The 17,450-nt window shown below is 43.6% G+C and overlaps 1 protein-coding gene across 1 annotated transcript in view; it reads left to right on the forward strand.

The window, feature by feature from the left end:
- The window catches only part of AMER1 (APC membrane recruitment protein 1), a 90,360-nt gene extending 76,239 nt beyond the window's left edge, over positions 1 to 14,121 (forward strand). The window contains exon 4 of the mRNA XM_075068780.1: positions 13,364 to 14,121. The gene's annotated coding sequence lies outside the window, so the exon portion shown is untranslated. The remainder of the gene's footprint in view (positions 1 to 13,363) is intronic.
- The last annotated feature ends 3,329 nt before the right edge of the window (positions 14,122 to 17,450 follow it).

Raw genomic sequence — 17,450 nt, forward strand, 5'->3', positions numbered from 1 at the left:
ACTGGTGCCTGAACAGGGGCAGCAGGATGCTGTTGTATTTGTGCAGTGAGCTCCATTCTGTGGTGTGCTTAGCCAGAGGGGTACTGTGGAGGGCTCTCCCCATGAGTGCTTTGAGTCAGGGATTCTTTAGTAACGTCCCAGTGTACAATCCAACGTTGCAGCTGGCAGTGGAGGGTTTTCAGATTGCAGGCGTAATGTTGTTGTGTAGCGTTTTATAGCTGCCAACTGGGGTAAAAAGGAAAATCAATTACATATTGATTGGGAAGAAAACTGACTAGGCTTGCAATCTAATGACCTAATGTCAGTCTGACGACCATGGAGTGAGAGGTAAACGAAGAAACAGAGTCAGTAAGGAAAGATTTGTGAGAGAGGAATAAAGCATCTGGTCCAAATTCAATCCCTTGTGTAAACTCCACTGACTATAATGATCAGGGATGGACTGAGCCCATGGAATTTTTTTAAAAAAATTCGAAGTATTGATGCCCCCTTTAAAGGCAGCACCTCTTCTTCATTTCCTTCTCACTGTAATGTTCATCATGGAGGGAGTACTTCTCATCACTGCATGGCTAGGACAAAGCCTGAGTCCTGAGCTTCCTGCTTGTGAAACCCTCTGAAAAGTTTCGACAAGGTGACTCCAACCAAAGCTCTGCATCCCGGAGGAAAGGGGGATACTTTCAGTAAAGGAGACAAAGAACATCCCCGCAGCTTTCCAGGGTCTGGAAGAGCTGTTCCCTTTCCTGGCCTTGTCTTGAGATGTGCCAGCTGATGGTTACTATGACATTGGGTAGTAAGAGCAAAACTGACCATTAGCAGGCTTTCTTGGGCTAAACTACTGGGATAGGAATTATAGGATCTGGGATAAAGTGACCAGACATTGAACCCCACGTAAAGCCTTTGCCTTAGCTGGATTTTCTGAGGCTAAATCAGTGCAGAATTTGGCTAATTGAGAATTGTGGGCCTGCTCCTAATTTTGCTGTAGTCAATGGCCAAACTTCTTCTTCCACTCAAGGGAGCTGGCCTGCTCAGACAGAGTGACCTTGAAGGAATCCAAGCTGCTCTTGCAGCTGATCTGTGGGCCATGCTGCCAGCTGGTCTAGTACTGTACCAGGCACATCACTCTGTGATGCTGCAACTGTACTTTTCACAGAGACGACTTCTGGTCCCCAGACCACGGGACAGATATTCTGAGGCATGGGTGAGCCTTGCCAGTCATGCAGATGGCTTCCAAGATAAGATGCTCCTATGAATTTTTCATGACACAGAGTATTTGATGAGCTGGTGCAGATACACAGGAGCCCAGAGCAGCCGTACATAAGTAGCCTGACTTTATCTCTTGCTAGCAGAAAGAAAGGGAGATCATCTGCTAGGACTGTTGCTCTCCATATCACCTGTTAGGGGAATGCTAAAGCAACTGTGTCCAAAACCAGACTGGTAAATATGCTTTTCCCAATTCACTGCATACGAAAAACCACATTTTAGCCGATGATTGTGTACTGTGCAACATCTAGATTGTGTTGCAAGTTCCCTGCATTCTCCAGCACTTTGGTGTGCTAGGCTGGCAGTGGACTGATTTAAATTAAAAAGCAGAGGGTGCATGATCGAGATTACCTGGGAGAAGCTGGAGGATTTGTCAGCTAAGAAGGGGATGACTGGGAAGTTGCTGGAGATAGTTTTGAACTGTAGTAAATGCACCCTAGCTGGATATTTCTGCTAAAGAGTCCGGCAGTGAAATAGTTAATAATATTGACATTTAAAAGATCCTTGTTTGGCTTCCAAGTTAACCTGTGTGGACGTGAAAGGAGCAGTTCACTCCTGTTAGAGCTGTTGTTTCAGGCTTTGAGTAGACAAAGGTGACTTCACTGCACCAGTTTAAGCACAGTTCACATTTTATGGCTAGAAACAGTATGTTCACTTATGCACTTACTTATTTGATTTGTTGTTTCCAGCATATCAGAGCATCCCCGTTCCTATGTATTCCCCATTGCAATGTTTTGCTCTTGGAGAAAAAAGCATACAGCTTTTCCTTTTTTGAATGTAATTTTCTGGAATTACAATAGACCTTTTGGACACAATAGTCCCACTCTGGAATTGATAAAAGGAGCCTGGCTTTCTCATTCTCATACAGATATAGCCTCTGGCTGGAGCACTGTGCCTTCATAAACTCCTCGGCATTGTTGGAATGCATGCTGTGTAATTTCTCTCCGGGAGAATGAGGAGCACAGTATCTATGACCTCTTTAAAAGTAAGGTCAAGATGAAGATCCATCATTTCGCAATCTCTGCTATTGCTGGGGAAAGTGCAACATTGAATTTGCCAGCATAAAGTAAGAAAACTAGGTGTCTCTCCAGCCAGCGGAGTGTGCTTTGAATCTCAGATGGCTGCTTTGTGAAGTCTCACAGGTAGATTCTGGCCATTGAGCCAGTGTATTTGATTCCAGGAGGAACACGCCAATATAGGGGACTCCCTTGGTGGTGTAATGCTGACATAGAGGTTCCACAGCCAACCCCCCTTCCTTGTTGCCAGTGTTGCAGCTGTAGCTAGAGGAAAGGGAACAAGACCAAGCCCCCACTTTGCTGCTAAGATCTATGAAGCTACAATTCTAGCCATGGGGAGCGGGTCACTTAGGCTGGGGGAGGCTGTGCCTTCCCAAACAACCAGGTAGGGCCCCACCTGCTGCTTACCACTGCTCCCTGTGCGAAGCTCCAGTGTGTAGTACTCCGGCTGGGGCTGGAGACACTGGGACAGTGCGCCACCCGCCTTTCCGGCACTCTGGGGCTGTGTGCTGCAAACCCTCCCGGTGTTCTTTTGGGGCTGTGGGGCTAGCCTGGGGTGGGACTGGGTTGGTGGCCGCGGTGAGGGAAGCTCTGAGCTCTGGCGATGGGGGGGTGGGGTGGAAGAGGTGGGGCTGGGGTCTAGCCTCCCCCCCTGATGGTGGTTCATGCACTGTCCATATTTCTAGCCCTTTGGGGCTATCATAGATTCATAGATTTTAAAGAAACCATTATGATTATAATCTAGGCTGATAATCTTCTGCACAACAGAGGCCATGGAATCTCACTCTAATTTCTGCATCAAACCCATAACTTCTGGTTAAGCTAGAGCAGCTTTTTAGAAGATGATCCCATCCTGATTTAAAGCATCCAAATGATGGAGAGCCCACCACAATGCTAAGTAAGTTGTTCCAATGATTAAGTACCCTCCCTGTACAAATGTCTGCCTTTTTTCTAGTCTAGCTTCAGATTCCAACTAGGGGATGTTTTTTTCTGTTGGATTAAAAAGCCATCTGTCAGAAATCTCTTGCCCATGTAGGTGCTTGTAGTCTCTTGGATAACGTAAATAGATTGAGCTTCTTAAATCTCTCATTTTCAGGCGTGTATTCCAGACCTCAATTTATTGTTCCAATTCTTTTCTGATCCGTTTTCAGTTGTTCAATATCCTGTTGGAAATGTGCACCCCAGAACTGGAGGCGGTCTTGTCTACGCTACAGACCTATATCTGATAACTATGTCACACCGCAGTGTGAACAACCCACCCTTGAGTGACATAGTTATATTGACCCCTGGTGTAGACAGCGCTCCGTCAATGGGAGAGTTTCTCCCATACGTATAGCCACCACCTGCTGGGGAGGTGGATTAACTACGCTGATGGGAGAGCTCTCTCCTGTTGGCGTAGGAGCATCTGCACTACAGCTGCAGCATTGTAAGTGTGGACCTGCCTTCAGTAATGCTCTCACTAGTGCTGTATTCAGTGGTAATACTGCCTCCCCACTCCTAAAGCTCTGGGGCTGCTCTCATTTCTTCCTGCCCTGCACGCAGTAGCTACTCAGTGGGGTGAGTGGGTTGTAAAGCTCAGCTTTACTCCACCATTAAGTCCCCCGCCCCTGCTCCCTGTGCAGAGCTGACCCCCTAGCCCCATCCTTTTTCCTCAAGAGAAAGCTCTGGTGAGGATTGAAAGCACTTGTCAGTTGCTGGTTCTGGAGTTCAGTCAGGCACCTGAGTTCGACACTTATTGTTCATGACTCCACTTAGGTGCCCAAAGCAAAGGCAAAACAAACCTGGTTCAGAAGGAGGGGTGAGGGGGCAGCACCAGTGGCTTGGAAAGGCTGCTGTGAAGATGTGCAGATCAGTGAACAACAGAACAAACAGGCAGATAAAATAGGGCATTTCAAGGTTCCTTATGCACTGTTGGGTACGGGACACACAAAGGCTTTTCAATCAAATAAAAATAGACTCTATCCAGTAGGTGTGCGTATCTACGGTTATATAAATGTGTGTCTATATATATAAAATATATCACATGTGCGTGTGTAAATAAGAACCAATGAAATATTTCTTTCTTTTCTAGCCTGAGGCGCTACTGCTGGACTGGAATCCCCACACCTCTCAACTGAGCCTCATGTTAGTTCTGTGTGGAGCTCTCTCCCAAACAACCTTAATGCCCTTTTTACTATCATCAATTATTCTGCCTCCAAATGGTGATTCATGAAATGGAGGCCTCAGAGAGTGTTATTCGTGCTGTGGAAATTGTGCACATGAGTCACAAAAGCATTGCATAATTTATAATTTGGCCCAATTGTCAGTCTTATTTTTAGAGAATCCCTGGATTCATGATATTGCAGCGCGGGTCTGAGGTGCTTTAGCAGAGTTTTGGGTGGGACAAAGGAGAGCTAGGCTGGCATTAACACAAGTGAAGCCTGAGGTTCACTGGCAGAGCTATATGGGGTGCTGCAGGTCAGGATCCATTGCAGTGCATTGGCTAGGTTGTGTGGGGACCCAGAACTGAAATAATGCCAGGGACTATAGTATAGAGGATAAGTTGCATTGACTGAGCCCTGAGTTTGGATAGCCTGCACTAAGCCGGGCTGAAGCCAATATGAGCAGTCCATCACTTGGAAGAGCACAACATTCATTCACACAGAATACAAGCATCATTCTGAGAAGTGGGCAGTCTGTATAATATTGTAATGGACTACTCTTCTCTTCTCCATTACCAAGGGAGGCAGTGGAATCCATGTCACTGGCGATTTTTCAAGAACAGCATCTACAAACGCCTGCCAGGGATGGTCAAGAGATACTTGATCCTGCCTCAGTGCAGGGGGATGGCTTAGATGACATCTAAGTTTCTGTGATTCTCAGATTAGCTGGGTTGCAGGTGGGCGTGTTTTGAGAGAGAGGCTGGGGAAATAGGACTGAAAGAGAGTGTTCTTTCTGTGGGTGATGCTGCCTGGCACCAACTCCAGGGGATGCAGGCGCTGCCGTGTTAGGGCTCTGGCTGCACTGAGAGTCTGTTCAGTTTTTAGACACTGTGATCTTGTCTCATTCCTTCAGAAAGCTTTGATGTCACAATATGTTTCCTTAGGGGTCAAACATCACAATCTCTTTGGAAAACTCAGAATTAACATTTGACCAGCCGAAAAGTGTATCCAGAAATGTCTGCTCAAGAACGAGAAATTGCACCTTCAACAAGAGCCAGCATGTGACATATTGGCCAACCTTGCTGTCTCTTTTGTACTTACATCACCAGAAGACCAGGAGGGTGTCCGAAAAAGCCATTTCTTCATCCCTGTCAAGGGGATATATACAGAGAGATACCACAGCTGGCTTTCTGGTTCTCAAAACAGCCCTCAGTCATAGAGCTGGGGAGACTGAACAAACCAGTTTTCTGTGGTTTTATAGCTCCTGTGCACACAAGCTCAGATCTGAACCCCTCGTGTCAGTTAAGTGTCCCTAATACCAATCTTGAGTCCTCTTCTGAACCATTTGGTACTGGCCAGTGTTGGAGATAGGATGTCACATTCCAGAGTTCAGGTCTGCTCTGGTAATTCCTCTGCTCTCTATGTAATCTACTTTAGAACTTGAGTGGACATATGTCTTCATGAGGATTCTGGGAGGAACCCCTTCAAGCAAGATTTTCTAGCCATTGAGCTCTACTTAAGTGAGGCAATAAGGAACACAATTTCAGGCTTAGCCAGCATGATGTATGTTGCATAAACTGCAGATGGGCTGAGGCATGGAATGAGTTTTGATAACTCCAGGACTTGAGGTAGATGGAGTGGGATGTTTCCAAATGTTCAGGTGCGTGGAGTCAGAGATTTAGTTTGGGACCATCTCTCATTTAAAGCAGGTACCAATAGGGTCCAAGAACTGGAAGCTGAAGCTAAAACATTCACACTAGAAGTATGACACAAATTTGTAAGTCACGTTAATTAGCCATTGGAACAACTTAGCAAAGACATGGTGGACTTTCCATCACTTGCAGTCTTTAAATCAAAACGGAGTGTCTTTCTACAATCTAAGCTGTAGCCCAGCCAGACGTTATGGGCTTACAGTTGTCAGTAGGTGAAATTGTGACCTGGGTTATGCAGGGGGCAGATTGGATAGCCCTATAATCCTTTTTGGCCTTAATAGATAAGAATCTAATTTTTACAAGACTGTTCACATACCAGGGCAATTAATCCTTTTACTCGCTCTCTCCCCTGGGTCAAAGCACAACTGGTGACCAATTTGTTCAGAAGAAAGGGCTCATTGGTGTCAGGACTTTTTGGGGGGATAAGGGAAGGGGAAGGTATCTGCTGGGATCCCCAAATTTTCCCCATTACCTCTGTCTCCTGTAAGGCCTCATGTTGGTTTGACTCGCTCCTTTGGCTGAGGAAGCTTAGACTTTGCTCCAGAGCCTATCAACATCAATACTGTCCAAAAGGGACATGTTTCACTCTCCCAGAGAGCAGGTTGTACTGTCTGTAGTGCTCCCAAGCTCTAGTATGGTGGTTGTACCAGGGATCCCCTACACTCTGCTGCTGCTGCTAGACCTTTGGGTTGTCCGTTCCCTGGGGGAGCTCTCATTCCGCATGTGATGCAGTCTGGAAAATTCTCCTTGGGGCCATTTCACATTACAGTGTTGGAAATTATACTGTTATAAGTGTGCGTGTTTGTACTGGTAGCCGGGCTGCTTAAACTAGGTCAATGGCTGAGCACACGCCGAAGGAGATATGACAAAAGGGCGGGAGGGGCAAGTTTCTAATGCTAAAGGAAAAACCCAGAATCCTCTCTCCTCTCCAGCTGTTGCTCGCTCAGACTCATCACCTGCTGATCTCTGTGCTAATTCAAAGCAGAAATGAGCACCATAGGCGCAGAGACGCTTCCTGGCATGTTGGAGATGCCTGGTGGTGGGTATGACTTTGGGAAGGGAAGAGCACTCCCGAGTGTTGCACCTTTGTTTCAGGGAGGTTGCCAAGAAACTATCCAAGTGGCTCAGCCTCTGGCAGATAACCTGCCTGAACTGGGAAAGGAGGAAAAGGAGAAGATGCAAAGAAGTGTCAGTAGTGAAACGGCACCTCAATCCTTTTATTGCTGTTACATGTTGTCTTAGCAGCATTTCTCTCCTCCTTTAGGTCTGTGGCTATTGGCTACTTCCCTGTACTGTCCCTTGAGTCTTATGCAAAGCATAAGATCAAAGCATATTGATCTCAGAGACACTGCCTGGGTGAGCACCAGTCAAACAATACCAAAAACCTCCTTACTTAAGATTTAAGGCGTGCTAGGCATATCTTTGTTCCTCCTTGTTTGCTGCTTGTTTAAAGTGCCGTTGTCAAGTTGAAAGAAATCATATACTTACAGAAATGCAGACAGCCTTGCCACAGAGCAGGGATGATTTCAAATGAATTTTCAAAAATCTAATTGACTCTTCTGCGTGTTTCCTCTTTGCCTTTCCTCATCTTGGACAGTAAAATTAGATTCCTCTATTTCACTTCTGTTTATAGGCATTTTCCTGTCTGCTGCTCGTGCGCTAACATCGTGCTGCGTTTGGGTTGCAAATACAGCAGAGGAAAGCTTAATAAAAGTTTATGAAATAAATATGTGGATGGAAACATTTCTAGTTTGATCTTGAAAATTTGGTTTCCAGCCTCTATTCCATGAATGAGCAGACACTCTTCAGCTATGTGCATTTCCCAGACCCTGACTTGATGGCATTTTATATAAATCATTCACATTTATTGCTGCGTGAACATTATATTATAATATTTTTTTTGTATTGTGAAAGAAGCAAGCACCCCTATTGTTAGCTGAATGATCCCACTGGAGGAACAGCTAACCAATCAGGAGTCTCCTTGGGTTTTTGAGAGGTGCATGGAGTTAGGACATGGGGGACCTCTGGATGCTGAAGGGCTGCTGAATGCTGATCAAGGGCTAATGACTGATATACTCTCAGAAAAACATGTCAAAGAGAACCCAGAGCATGGGTTTGCTCCAATCACTGTGTTCAGCATGCTATTAACAGCTAGATATACAGCAGTTCAGTGGGGTTAAGTTGCCCAAGCAAGGTAATGAAGTTACTACAAGGGAATGTATCCTTGTTCTTCCACTCTGCACTTCTGGGGCCTGATTTTTCTCTCTTACCTTTCGTCCCAGATACATGAATCCTCAGGGGCTAGCCAAGGGCTCTGGAAGTGCATAGTGGGGTCAAGTGTCCTGTTGAAACTGGAGAGGTGGAGGTGAAGAAGAGGGATTTTTAGTTCTGGGTGATGGAAACTGAGGAGAGAGAGAGAGTGTGTGTGTGTGTGTGTGAGAGAGAGAGAGAGAGAGAGGAGCATGGGGGTTTCCTTATTGGAGGTGGAGAAGGAGAACTTTTATTTGGGGGCTAAGGGAAGAGACAATACGGTTCCTTACTGTGTGTGAGAGCTCCTTAGCGGAGGTGACGGGGTGAGGCAAGTTCTTAGATAGGAGAGAATGAGGAAGGGGGTTCCTGGAGGCAGGGGGTTGGGGAAGGGAGGTGGAGTCCATAGTGTGGGTGTGGGGAAGATGGAGGGGAAGTTCTTTAATGGCCTGGAGAAGGGCTGGGTCCCTAGTGAGGTGGAGAACCTGTGCCAAAGCACAACGAAAGGCAGACTGCCTTTCCTGGGGGGAAGGGCTGATGCTTTCCCTACAAGGTGTGTGTTCAATGCATTTATTTCTGAGAGATTTTCCAGTTTAATTTCCTACTTGCAGGCAGTAAAACCACTCACACCCAAAGTGAATGAGCGAGTGAATGTGGGACAGGTTCTCACACTGGGACTGCAAAAAGCATTCTCCTGAGTCAGAGACCCAAGTGGCTACTGGGCAAGTTTTCCATGCTCCAGGGTTTTTCTTTTAGCATGTTGATTCCTGCAGTCATGTTTTGGTTAAAATGACAGAGGCTCTCACTCTTTGTGCTTCATGGCACAAATTGATCAGCAAGTGGAATCAGGAATATAGGGCTCCCCTCCCCCCACACCTTACCCACTCACTATTGCCAATCTGGCAAGGTGCATAATGGGCGAGGTTTTGTCTCCTTCTGAAGCTTATATTTTAGCCATTACCAGTCAGAGGAAGGACATTGGCCTAGATGAACTAATGCTCCATTCTCCATACAGCAACCCCCGCATACAGTTTAACAGCTCTTTTTAAGCAGAGTGCCTGGGGAATGTATTCATTCAGTAGGCTTCTTTCTTTAACAGAGATGTTTATGCTCTGCTCCCTTGGTAAGATGGTTCTTATGAAACATTTTAAGCCGATGGGTTGAGACATACATTTAAAATGGCATGTGATCTTGAGTGTAAGCAGATTGTCTATGACTTTAATATTCACAAGCATGACAGGCTTGGTTTTGTGTCAGAGGAAACCTCCTTACCATGTTTCTCTGTGGTTGTGGAATGTACTTTACTCAAGATGGGATCAGAGAAGGATCTTCTTGTCTTTAGCCCTCAGCTGGGGGCGGGGGGGTGAGTGGAAGGGTTTGGCTCCATTTATTATCAAAGGGAGAGCTAAAATCTGTTTGAATGGTCAGAATCCCTCTCCCTGCCTGTACTCAGGGCTCCTGACCCCTCCCAGCTCTCTCCTTGATGTGAAACAGGGCCCTTCGCACCCAGAACCCTCTCTTTGAACTCCCCTGAGTACCCACAAAGGTCCTACCTTCATCCCCATCCCCTGCTTGACCTCACACTGTCCCCATAAATGTCTCAACCGCTACCTCCCTCACCTCACACAAAGTAGTTGATTTCAGATCCACCCCAGGTCCACTCAGGACCCAATTCAGTGAAGTGTTTAAGCACGTGCTTAATTTCAAGCACACATGTAACCCTCTTGACTCCAATGTTTAAAATTAGGCACATGCTTAAGTGCCTTGCTGAATCAGTGACTCTATTCCTCCTCATTGCCCCAGCTGGCTACTTCATCCTATCAGTCCTTCTGACTGACCCTTAAGAAATCTCCTTTCCAGTGATGCCACCCAGGGAAGGACTTTCAGGTTTGGTTCTCTTCTGTGCACTGGCCAGCTGTAGTATTCAGATTTTATACACTAACTCCCTAAGTTCAGAGCTGTCCCAGAATACATTGCCCTCACCATGACTCTGGGGAAAGCCCCAGAGCTTGTGTTACCTGAAGATGACAACTGGCCCAGGGTGGATTTTCAAGCATCTTAAAACAGCCTGGGGGACCGCAGTATGACAGGAGTTTATCAGGCACTAGTGAGGAGGGAAGAGGATAGTTTCAGGTTCATTCTGAGATTTGGGCATTGCACTTGCAGGATGGTTTGCCCATCTCTATTGGGAAAAAGACAAAATACGAGGCACACATGTGTAAGGCACGGTGCTGGATTAAGGTATAAGATTACTAAACTACATCTTAGTGCCTCACAATTTGAGGGGCCTCTAAAAAAGAAAAAAATGACTCCATTTCAAATTTCATCAAAATCGGTTGATAAATAAAGGAGATATGGGAAAAAGAAGATTCTCTGTAAATATAGACATTTTGTTCAAATATGGCAAAAATATACACATCTGGCTACACAAATATCCTTACCCTACCCTTCACTAATTGTTCACTATTGAGAGTGGGAGGCCAGGGCTGAGAAAAAAACAGTAATTGCACTTGTAACATTAGTAGTTCTATGAGTAAGTCTGCTATGAGTCTCCTAAGGCAGAGTTTTGTTGGCCAGTTGCTACTGATAAAATTCTGACTATGCCTTCATAACTTTTTAAAATAAATAAATAAATAATCTCACTGCTGATAAAATCAGGAAAAATGTGAGGTCGGAGACGGCAGTGTCGTGAAGCAATCCTGCCAAGCTCATACTGATATGTTAGTGTGTTCTTTCTCTTGATCTGTACATATGTACAATTGTGTGTTTCAGTGCGCACATTGCTTTCTGCTTCATGCTCTGTCCATGCTTCACATGATTGAGTTTGCAGGTGATCGTCTTATGGACTTGGATCGAGTGGATTTTGAGGAGGATAAATTTGTGCTGGCTTCCCTCCATCAGTTTCGGAAACCTTCACAATAAATATTAGAGAGTGCTGATGAAAGGATAAATAGAGGTTTTTGATAGAGGCAAAGGAAGATATATATATATCAAAATATTCTGAGTACTTGGTGAGCAAGTTATTTCAAATTATGTGCATATATGATTTATAAGCTATTAAAGCCTATAATATTCATTATATTTGCTTGAATATAAGCTAGTTTCTCTCACTTTCTCAATGCCCGTCTAGAGATTACCAGTCTTTTTTCTGGTAAATTCTTTTGTTCTCTTTTGCACATATAACTTGTTGTAACTCTGTGTGTACGAGGTGTTTACTTGAGATTAATTAGTGGTGCTCGGAGAGAGAGAGGATAGAGCAGCAAATGCGAAGAGAGATGTCTGCCTAGAAAAAAGACTGGGATTTTCAGCTTGGTGGGTTTGGCGCATGAAGATAATAGATAGTATGCTATGTAAAAATTCTTATATAGACTTATAAATCACATATCATATGCATAATACATTGTATTTTTATAGTATGGCAAAAGAAAAATCCCAATAATTCATTGTTTCATAGAGAAAATTAAATCAGAATAAACATTTGTAAATATATTTTATATATAGTCCAGATAAACTTTGTATTTCCCTAACAAAATTAATCAAACATTTTTTCTTTTATTCATATGAAAAGAAGGATAATTTTCCTTACTTCTCATGGTGTAAAAAAATTATGTATGGTCTCTTCTTTTCTTGTGAGAACATAGACAAAATAGCACTAACTTTCACAGAAATGTCCTAGTAAAATAACAGGTTTTCGGCACACATATACATATAAATATTATTTGTTGATGTATAGATATACAAATCTCAATGTTTATAATATTAAAGTTTTTACTGGTTTCAATAAAAACTTTCTGCCAGTAATTTTAGTACCAATACTAGATAATTCAGCATAAGCTTCTATAAAAACAAAACAAATCAATGTATTGGAAAAATATAACCCTCATACAATTTTCTGATGGTTTGTTTATTAGCTGGGTGTAATTCATATCAATATAACTAATAATTGAGCTTTAAGCTTATGGGTTATCCGCATCCTATATCCTCTATTGCCTCTTGTATCCTCTAAAAGTCTCATTCCTTACACAGACAAGGAATTCCATAATTTATATGCCCCAACAGAGAAGGAACATTTCCTGAGAACTCTTCTAGTAAATTGTATTTTTACTGTAATTTTTTTGATTTTGTATTTTTATAGTGTATTGTTTACTTCTTCTTTACTTACATACACAATTAGTTCAAAGAATTTGTCTAAAATTTATTTGTCATGGTGTTATCATTACAGAGAGGGCTGCTGAAAATGAAGATTATTATATACTATTTTTACAACTTTGCCTTTGTATATATGCAAATATAAAGGTTTGTGTTTATTATTTTCACAGAAAGGACATTGAATATATAAATTCATTTTTTTATGGTATGGGGCCTCTTACACTTGACATAGCTTAGGGCCTCAGAATGTCATAATCCGGCCCTGAAAAGGCACCTCAATCCACCCTGCCCATGGCAATGTTTTTAGGGATGAGGTGAATAAACTATGTATAGATAGCAAGTGGGCAGTTTAACAGGCTGTAAGAAAGGCAGCATGGTCCAGTGGAGAGTGCACTGGACTGGGCGTCAGGAGTGCTGGGTTCTAGTTTGAGAGCTGCCTCACGCTGACAGTGTGACCTGGGGCAGGTTCACAGCTTTTCAAGGCCCCAAGGGGCCATTATATTCAATTCAGGATCAAAATTTTCAAAATCAGTGATTTTGGGGTGTCTCAGTTTATTGGGTATAAAACTTGAGGCCTCTTGGGCTTGCCTTTAGCTGGAATAATGGGTGCCCAGCACCTCTGAAAATAAGGCTCTGGGCATCTCTGGCTGGGCACCCAAAAACCTGGGAACCCAAATTAGTGGCTATTTCTGAAAATTCAAGTCTAAGCCTTCCTGTGGCTCATTATTGTTTGCCTTTAAAACAGGGCTAATAAATCTGAGCAACCTTTGTGAAGCACTTTGAGATGAAGCCATGAAAAGTGTTATATAAGTGTTAAGCCCTCTTCTTTGTTTCCCTGCAGGTTTGTTTCTTACCGAGGCAGGATCCATTCCTGCTTATGCCTATGTGTTCTGAGACTGCCCTCTCTATGAGTCATGGATGGACCTAAGTCTGCTTTTTTTAAGAGAGGAAGAGTGTGACATGCCAGGATGCAGGCGGGAGCAGGCAACACAGAGAGGCTCATGCAGTTGAAACAGAGGAAAGTGCTTTCTTAGTGATTCCCTGCAAGCGACACAGATAGTCAAGACCACTGCCAGATGCAGTGAGTACCGCAGGATTAATACTTGCAATGAATTTGTAGCGGTGACAAATCTGCAACATGCAGAAAGTCTTGTGGACGTTAATCAGCACTGGTGACATGCGCTGTGGTCAACTTCTGCCTTAAGAGTTTGGTCCATTTCCCCTTTCCCTCAAGTTTCTCCATTCTCAGTCAATCTGACTTCCTTTAGTTTGGTATGGGTTACGCAGACCCTCCCCTTGTGAGGCAGAGGCCTGCTATTATGATGCTTTTGATGTTGTTACTTGTTCCAAGAACCTTGGGCTACATTTTTCTCACCATAAAACTATATTCAGGAGTAACCAAAGCCAAGGGCAAGAACAGAAGGCACCTGTGAACAAACAGAAAATTCACTTGGCCTATTGAATGAGGGGCAAAAAAATATGCACAAGCAAAAATGGCCATTCATTGCTGCAGTAACAAGGGTGTTAATTATTGTGTTTCAGTGAGTTACTCCAGAGCAGAGTGCTTCTCCACCACATCCCCCTCCCCCTCCATCTCTTCATAAACCAGTGAAAACAAGAGATTACTGCTGTCCCAGCTAACTCCGTGGTAGTGCTGGTATTCACTTTGCCTGCAGCAGAAGGGCAGCTAGCGTAGATGATCAACAGCAAAATGTTGTGCGGCAATAAATCCCAAGTGCATGTTTTAATCAAAATCAATGCGTATGGCTCCTAGGCAACAGGTGGTTTCCTGCATGACCAGGACCCTGATTCAGCAAGAGAGTGGATGTGCCTGACATTAAACATGTGAGTAGTCCCTTATTCCTTCACCCATGTACTTAAAGTCAGGCATGTGCCTAAGTACCTGGCTGAATTGGGGTCATAGCCTGGTTTGAGCTGAGACCACAAGCTGGGACCACATGAGTTTGACTCCTGTCTCTGACGTCTTTGATTCTGTTAGCCTCATAGTCCTGGTGTGACTGGATTTCTGATCACAGCTGGGCCCAGGAGGTGAAAAAGGAGCACAAAACAGAACAACAATGGGTGGGGGGGGAAAACATTAACCAAAAGTTTTTCCAAACCCCTCCAAAGGTTCACTGTTTGGGTTTGCATTCCAGGTGTAGGTTTGATGTTTTTCCGTACAAAAAGGCAACCACATATTTTCAGCCTGATTGAAGTTGACTTGGCATTAAAGAAATGATAAAATCATAGAAATATAGGGTTAGCAGGAATCTTAAGGGGCCACCTAGTCCAGTCTCTTGCACCAAGTCAGGGTCAAGTAAACCTAGATCATCCCTGACAGGTGTTTGCCTAACTTGTTCTTAAAAACCTCCCATGATGGTGATTTTACAACATCCCTTAGTAACTTAGTCCAGTGCCTAACTATTCTTATAGTAGACATTTTTTCCTGATATCTGCCCTAAATCTGCCTTGCAGCAGGTTAAGCCCATTACTTCTCGTCCTACCTTCAGTGGACATGGAAAACAATCGATCGTCGTCCTCTTTATAGCAGCCCTTAAGAAATTTGAAGACTGTTACCGGGTCCCCCCTCATTCTCCTTTTCTCAAGACTAAACACGCCCAGTTTTTTTAACCTTTCCCCATAACTCAGGTTTTCTAAGTCCTTTATCATTTACGTTGCTGTCTTCTGGACTCTCTCCAATTTCTTCCTTAAAGTGTTGGCACCTAGAATTGGATACAATACTCCAGCTAAGGCTGAGTGGAATGGGATGATTACTTCCTGTGTCTTACATACAACTCTCCTGTTAGTACACTCCGGAATGTACTAACTGCATGACATTGTTGATTCGTATTCAATTTGTGATCCATTGTAACCCCCACATCCTTTTCAGCAGCGCTATCATCTATCCAGATATCCCCCATTGTGTAGTTGTTCATTTGATTTTCCTTCCTAAGTGAAGTACTTTGCTCTTGTCTGTATTGAGTTTCATCTTGTTGATTTAAGACCAATTCTCTAATTTTTCAAGGTTGTTTTGAGTTGTAATCCTGTCCTCCAAAGTGCTAGCAACTTCTCCGAGCTTGGTGTCATCTGCAAATCTTATAAGCACACTCTTCACTCCATTATCAAAATCATTAATGGAAATATGGAATAGTACCAGACCCTGGACAAACCCCTGCTGTATGTCTCCTTTGCACAGGCTACAGCTACTCTGAGAACAAAATGGATACTGTCTGCCATACAGAGATACATTTTTGAAATGAGTAGATATATAGAATCCAGAAGACAAACTTGATATTCCATAGATACATGCATTACAGTTTGTGGGTGTGTAGTGGGGAAAGGAGGCGGGGAGGGGAGAAGGCTGAAGATGAATGATTAAACTATTTATTATGATTTGTGTTGTGGTAGCACCTAGAAGCCCCAGCAATGGATTAAGACTCCATTGTGCTAGGTGCCGTGCAAACAAAGAACAAAAAGACAGTCCAGTGTAATATTTAAATTACATGCACAACTCTAATAGAAAGTCAATGGGGGTTGAGGGCCTAACTCATTTGAAAATATTTGTACCAAAAGTAATAAAAATGATGGACGAGGTCAATGAAACAGATGCTCTGTTGGAGCAATGCTCACTGAAAAAAGGAACATGTAAATGCAATGCATGCTGGAGACCACTAGGGGAAGCGTAAGGAAGGAGTCAGGAGGAGAGGACAATAACAAGATGGTAAAGCTGTTACACTGACTTGAATAAAGAATCCAGTTTGAGGCTCCTGCATGCTTGTTAACTCGGTGAAAATGCAACACATGAAGAGACTCTGGGACGAGGATGGGGTTCACATTTTTGGTGTTCTGGATAGGGAAAAAAAAGCACATTGAGTTTATGAGATTTAGAAATGGCCTCAAATTGAGACCCTAGACCTGAAGCTTCTTTAGCACTGAGGAGGTTTGATTCCTCACCTAGCTTGGGCCCCTCTCTGTACCCTGTACAAATATAAAGACAAAGAGCTTTCCTTGGCTAGGAATAGCAGCTTTTGCATTGCTATTGGTCAGTCCTCCCTATAGACACTGTACCGATAAACAGGAAGTAGTAAGCCTGATTTAATTGAGGAAGCACAGGCACTTTGATGCCTGAGCCATGCCAGAAGGCTTGTTTGGGTTTCCAAATGCTGTTAACTCCCCTCTATTTCGTTCTTTTATTTCCTTCATTTTTTCTGATTTCAGGGATATCAAAGGAGTTGTGTTTAGACAGCACCAGAAAGATGCAGCACAATTTTAAGAGGCATATCTGCCCTGGAAAGAGCTGAGAAATAAAGAACAAATGTGGTAAGGGAAAGAGTGGGAAGAAAAATCAACCCCAAGTTGTTAAACAAACCACCTGCAGAATAAGGACATGGAAGGAGGAACTCTGCATAGTATGAGAGCATGGTCTAGACTAAACTTGAAAAAATGGTAGTTTTTTAGACTGTGTTAATGCACACATTTTAACTAACACTATTTTAAATGGCTCTTTGCACATAGTATGAACAGGGCAGGTTGTGTTAGCTGGTCATGGTCAGCCCTAGCTCCACCCTCAGCCTCAAGGCAGCTGCAAGATTTGGGAGGATTTCAGAGCATGATGGTGGTTATGGGAGCTCTAGGAAATTCACTTGCAGTATTTTGGAACCATTAAACTTCACTTAAACTCTCCACAGAGCCACTGGAAATTGCCAGTTTTTCAAGGATTTGAAGCAACGCAATATATTAGCTCCAGGTTCACTTGAAAGTGGACCTGAGTTCACCCAAAATGGAGCTCAAGATCACACAGAAGGTTTGCTAATCTTTTGACAAATCTAAAATGAGATTCAGGAGGAAGCTCATCTGGTCTTGCAGTTGATTTGCCCTGGGAGGCCCATAATCCTTTGTCTGTGAGAAGAATTGCTGGGATTAATAAT

Source organism: Chelonoidis abingdonii, chromosome 8 (assembly GCF_003597395.2).
Source record: "Chelonoidis abingdonii isolate Lonesome George chromosome 8, CheloAbing_2.0, whole genome shotgun sequence".
Taxonomy (NCBI): Eukaryota; Metazoa; Chordata; order Testudines; family Testudinidae; genus Chelonoidis; species Chelonoidis abingdonii.